The 6,000-nt window shown below is 44.4% G+C and overlaps 1 long non-coding RNA gene across 1 annotated transcript in view; it reads left to right on the plus strand.

Annotated features, from left to right (window-relative positions):
* The window catches only part of LOC136008304 (uncharacterized), an 81,658-nt gene extending 76,317 nt beyond the window's left edge, over nt 1–5,341 (plus strand). Inside the window, exon 3 of the long non-coding RNA XR_010610046.1 lies at nt 4,862–5,341. This is a non-coding gene — a long non-coding RNA (uncharacterized LOC136008304). The remainder of the gene's footprint in view (nt 1–4,861) is intronic.
* Nucleotides 5,342–6,000: the final 659 nt, after the last annotated feature.

A 6,000-nucleotide genomic window follows, 5' to 3' on the forward strand; every position in this document is an offset into this window, starting at 1 on the left:
TTAATACATACAAATATTACACACTAATATATCCTTGCAGTGTTAAGGCCAGGCTGGACAGGGCCTTGGGCAACATGGTCTAGTGTGAGGCATCCTGCCCATAGCAGGGGGGTTGGAACTTGATGATCTTAAGGTCCTTTCCAACCCAAGCCATTCTACGATTTCCCAAAGCCTCGAATGACTGGAAAACCTCTTGCCTTAACAGCAGCAGGACTATTACACTTAGTTCCTAGTATATCTCTAGGTTTAACCTCATCATGCCTCATGTCAGCAAAAAAGTTCATAAAGGAGGACTAAAACATTTTTGAGGAGCTGAGACATACCCAGGTTTGATTGACTTTTCAAAAGCTAGACAACTTCTTCCCACACACATGGGACCAAACCCCATCAGCATGCAGCTGGTTACTGCATAGGGAGGTTGGGAATGCTGAGTACAGTTCAAGTACCAACAGATCCTCATCTTTCTGTTGCTGTTTGGTTTTGTGTGTGTGTGTATGTGTGTGTGCAGAATATCATTCATGATTCAGGTCTTCCCACTCTGTGGTAGGTGTGCAGACATACAACAAAGGGAGGACCTCTGCTTAAAGCTTTCCAAACTGAGTGCAAGACAAAATAGCACAGGCGGATGAAAGCAAGGAGGGGAGGAACAAAAGGAAACCATGAGTCAGGTTGCGCTATTATCTGAAAACTGCTGCTGCTTACAGAGGTGAATTCTAGCCCTTACTTAAGAGGCTGCTTGTGGAATGCGATGGGAAATGGTCATCTTTGTCTTCAGATTTGGAGAGGGGAGAAAAGTTGCTAAGAGAAATTTTTATACCCAGGATGTCAAGCAGTAGCATGCTTATGTTGCCAGCAAGAAACCTTTCTTCAACCCCTTGCTCGCAAAAGCTGGCAATGACAGAAACGGAGCCTGAAGCATGAGATTGAGCTGGGTCTCGCTGGGTTTGGACATCCCAGAAAATCCCAGTGAGCAGGGTGGAGATGGTGAACTGGGGACAAGGAGATGTCCAGTTCAGCCACACTCACCACTGCTAAGCTTCTTCCAGACTCAGATCTGTCAGAGGCTTCTGCCCTTCATTGTTTTGGCTGGGTATGTCAGTGGATGCCCCTAGCCCCAGTTTGAGCCAGGCCCTCTCCTGGGTTCTCCCTTTTTCACTGGGAAATTGGTGAAAAGGAGGGGAAAGATTCATGGTAAAAATTAATCCCTTTCCAGCTGCAAGCTGGCTCCTCTGCAAGATTTGATGGCCACAAGTGGGGACTATCTTTCCTTGATGCTTTCTTTCCTCAATGCAACTAACATCACAAGTTTTCTTGAAAATATTTTAAAAGCAACACTAAAATACTGGTTTTGAGTTCGTTTGGTATAAAAACTGCATTTAAAATATACTTGGGTTTTCCTGGCTTCCTACAGATATTCTGAAATGCAAGATTATTTTTAGCAGTTACCCTTTCACTATGAACTTCCAGATACATTCAGTATCACTAACAGGATTTCTCTTTGTGAAGCTTCAATACTTTAATTCTGATAAAGTGAAAGTCCCATCATATGAATGGGCAGAGCATATGAATTACTATTTTTATTAAATTACACATTTCTGTCAAGCTGTTCATTTTTTAGTTCAAAGATACTTAAGTTTTCCTGCTTTCCTACAGATACATAAATTGGTAATTTCTCAGCAGTTCCCTGCTGAATGCAATTTCTTATGCATTGTTCAGTCAGGCAGTTTCAGTGTGGAAGGTCTAATCCTTTAGTTGTTTCACTGATGAAAATTCCAATAACACGCGATTAAATCTCTGGTTGCCATATTAGTTATTATTTCCTTATCAGTAACATTTACTATTTATTCTTAAGTAAATACACTGTTTTAACACCCAGACTGCAATATGTGAGCTCATTGGAGGTTGTCTTATAGACCATTTGCTAACTTCTTTTCCCAGAAAGGCACACAAAAATCTTGGGAAAAAAAACCAACTCGTAGTTATGACCCTGACTAACCCTCCTTGTCCGTTACCTTGGAAAAGGCAGTAGTTTAAACCTGGAGCTTTCCTTAGCTACCTGTTGTTTTTTTGCTTGCTTTTTCACAGTGAATACAGAAAACCCTATTTTTTTTCTTGGGTGCAGAAAAGGACCTCTAGCCTAGGGAGGTGCACCACAGGGTATGAAGTGGGCTGGTGGTAGGAGTGCTCTTCTTCCAGATTACAGACCACTTCTCAAGTGAATAGCTACAAGTCTGAGCTGTTGGCTATTGCGCAGTGTGTATTTTTCTTTTTGTCTCCCACATTGTTGGTTTTTTTTTACTTTTTGGTAAAAAAAATATTTGCAAAATGGAATTCTTGCTGCCTTCCCAGCCTTGTAATCAACAACTTGAGGCTTCCTAGGGCACCTATCTTACCAGCAAGTCTGGAAATCCTTAGGCTAAATGATGAAACACACACACCTGCAAAAGAAAGCTGTCATATACCACCTTAAAACCCAATTTTGTGGAGAAGAAACACTTGATGTGAGGAAACCATGAATTCCCAGTGAATCCCTGGTCCTAGAAGCTTCCTCATCCTGGTCAGCTCCTTGTGAATTCAGTCCAGTAACTGTTCAAGTAAACAGCAACACCTTACCACAGAGCATTAAGGGAGAGGTCACTGGGTACGTGTGATGAGTGAGAGGCAGTGAGGATGGGGAAATCCCACCTGCAGAGTTAGAATATCATAGAATCATTTAGGACAGAAAACACCTTCAAGATCACAGAGTTCAACCATTAACCTAGCACTGCCAAGTTCACCACTAACCATGTGCTAAGTGACACATCTACACATCTTTTAAATACCTTCAGGAATGGTGACTCAACTGCTTCCCTGGGCAGCCTGTTCCAGTGTTTGACAACCCTCTCTGTAAAGAAAATTTTCCTAATATCAAATCTAAACCTCCTCTGGTGCAACTTGAGGCCATTACCTCTTGTCTTGTTGCTTGGGAGAAGAAGCTGACTCACACCACACTGCAACCTCCTTTCAGCCAGTTGTAGAGAGTGACAAAGGTCCCTCCTGAGTCTTCTCTTCTCCAGACTAAACAACCGCAGTTCCTCAGCCATTCCTTATCACACTAGTGCTCCAGACCCTTCAGCAGCTCTGTTGCCCTTCTCTGGACCTGCACCTCAATGTCTCTCTTGTACTGAGGGGCCCAGAACTGAGCACAGGATTTGAGATGCAGCCTCACCAGTGCCCAGTACAGGGGGATGATCACTGCCCTGCCCTGCTGGCCACACTATTGCTGATATAGGCCAGGATGCCGCTGGCCTTCTTGGCTGCCTGGACACAAGCTAGTTCATGGTTCATGTTCTGTTCACCCCCAGGTCCTTCTCTGCTGAGCAGCTTTCCAGCCACTCTTCCCCAAGCCTGTAGCATTACATGGGGCTGCCTTGCCTTGAGGAAGCTTTTAGGGAAGGGGCATGGTTGCCTGCATTCACAGCTCTTCATCAAAAGCTGCATCTGTTCAACTTACTAGGTTCTAGACACCTGAATGGGAGTCCTCTCCGCTACCATGGCTGTGATGACAGGCTTTCATTCCTGGTATTGGGATGTAGTCGCCATCCAGCGAGGCTGATGGACACCCAGAGACACATGCACTCTCCTCCCAAGGATTCCTTTTATTGTTGCTCTCCCTTTTTTTTTCTTTCGTTTTGCTATTCTTGCCACATAAATGAGAAGTCCTTCAGACAGAGACTGCCGGAAAAGCCAAGACACATTCAAATGCTCTCTTTTCATTGTTCCCAGAAGATTAATGACATGTAGGCCAATGGGCCTGTAGCCCTGTTCCCGTAACCTGCATGCCAAGGGGGAACAAATGAAAGCATTCAACTGGAATTTCCACTCAGCTTGTCTCAACAGCCCACGAAAAGCTAGGACAAATCAAATTATAGCTACAGAATGCAAAGAAGTTCCCCCTCTCCTTTTGAAACAAACAAGCAAACAAATAGGAGAATGGCTAGATTTAACTGGTGAAGTCAGGCAGCAGTAGCTGCAGGACAACATCTGGGCTGTACTCACATTTGGCTGGAGGCTACCTTTTCATGCCTATGCTAAACTCCAGCCACCACCACCAATCTGGTGGACTTTGAGTGTTTTTCAAGCTAGCCAGCCTGCTGCTGGCTCTCTGTGACCCACTCCTGCAGCTGCTTGCAGCTCCCATAAACCAGCTATGCAAGATCCCCACCACCCCATTCCTAATGAAAGCAGGTATCCATGTGCTAGTCCTAAATTCCAGCATGGCAGCTGATGCTGGCTGGCAGATTAATTGCTGTGTGAGAGCCTGTCACTCACAGCCATGGGTGTCTCCCTCCGGGCAAGCTGGCTTTTTCATTCCAGGCTGCCAGTATGGGAGGAAGGCAGCCACTTACTTTGAAGGGTGTCAGTAGGTTGCATGCCTCAAAATGCAAGTGTTAAGTAAATATGCAGGTCCAGGGGCAATGTTTTCTTGTTTCACTCTCCAAAACCCTCACTGTGGTTACAGACTCCCTGGTTTGGGGAGCTTGGAGAAAGAAAATAGGTTTGAGGGAGCCCTGGGTAATAGCAAAGACATTGAGTATAGCCAGCAGACTATGTCAAAACACCAAATTCCAAAGAGCCTGGGAAATGAAGGAAGGCAGGGTGCAGTCCCTGAAGTGAGAGACTGAGCCAAACTGCCCCTGGCAGTACTGCCATGCTGATGCCAAAGCAGGGAAAGCTGGGTGATCCCACTAACCACTGCTCCCTCCATCACCACAGCTGAGCTGGAACTATAAATAAAAAACCCTAATTCCTAGCTGGAGCTGTCAGAAACCTACCACTGTTCTCCTAAAAGGGTAAAATTTTGGATGTTTTTTCCCCGCAGAGATGGCCATGGAACACAATCCAGCCTCCAGCGGAAGCAAAAAGAAAAAACCCAAAACCAAACCCAACACAGCTGAGATATGCTTCAGCCACAGAGACTCTGGAAGCCCATGGTACGAAAAGCAGTCACTGGCACCTAAGTTACACCGAGAAATACCTCCTACATACCATTTCCAAAGTGTAACTTGACCCAATGCATAAAGCGTGATGTTTTCTGTTCATTTCTGCATTAACACTAACTAGATATGACAAATGAAACACACCAATCTTGGGCATAGCTAATACTTCTTTCCCTCTAAAACTAACTGGCCAGGCAGAGGTTCAGCATGCAGGAGGATGTGCCGAACCCCCAGGTCCATAAACTAATCCTCCCTGCCCTGTATTTACAGCAGTACAACTATAAGTAAGCTTAATAACAAGTAATCAACTTTATCTGTATTCCAAACTATTTTTCCAATTATTTTCTTTCTTTAAACATAATCTTCCAGACTTGTTATCTACAAGCCTCTGCATTTTGTTGTATTTATTAAATAAAGTGTTCGCTAACAAGAAGCCCGTGATGCATCTTGCTTTGGGTCACATGAAGAATTAGTAGTTAGGATGATATACACTTGAAAATGGCTTTATTTACACTGCATTTGCTGAGGTCTGAAGTACAGACCCAGAGCTAAAGGAAATCACAGTTTGCTTACTTCCACTGCTTTTGCTTCTGGGGAAACTGGAGCAAAAAAGAAAAGCAATGTCTGCCTGTAGTGGCTGGGAGATATTTGTCAAAAGTAAATTATTTTCAGACATGGGTGCCCACAGGCAAATGTTATCTCCCGGATAACAACAGCTAAATGACTGCCCTGATTTTTCCAAGGTTGCGGCATTACCAAGAAATGACAAGCCAGGCAATCCCTTCTCAAAATATTGATTAGCATCATTGCCTGATCCCTGCCTTTCTGGTTAGCTATGTTTTCTTCCTTGTTATTGCCTCTGATAAGGTCCCACAGATCAAAAATGAGTGGTGTTTCTCTTACCATAGCTGCAGCTGGCATTCCTGGCTTTCAGAGCAGACTGTCTGTGCCCGTCAGCTGTGCCAGGTGGAACATGCGCAAGTTCATGCACTGCAGATACCAAAGGGTGGATTAATGCAGT

Source organism: Lathamus discolor, chromosome 2, assembly GCF_037157495.1.
Source record: "Lathamus discolor isolate bLatDis1 chromosome 2, bLatDis1.hap1, whole genome shotgun sequence".
Lineage (NCBI taxonomy): Eukaryota > Metazoa > Chordata > Aves > Psittaciformes > Psittacidae > Lathamus > Lathamus discolor.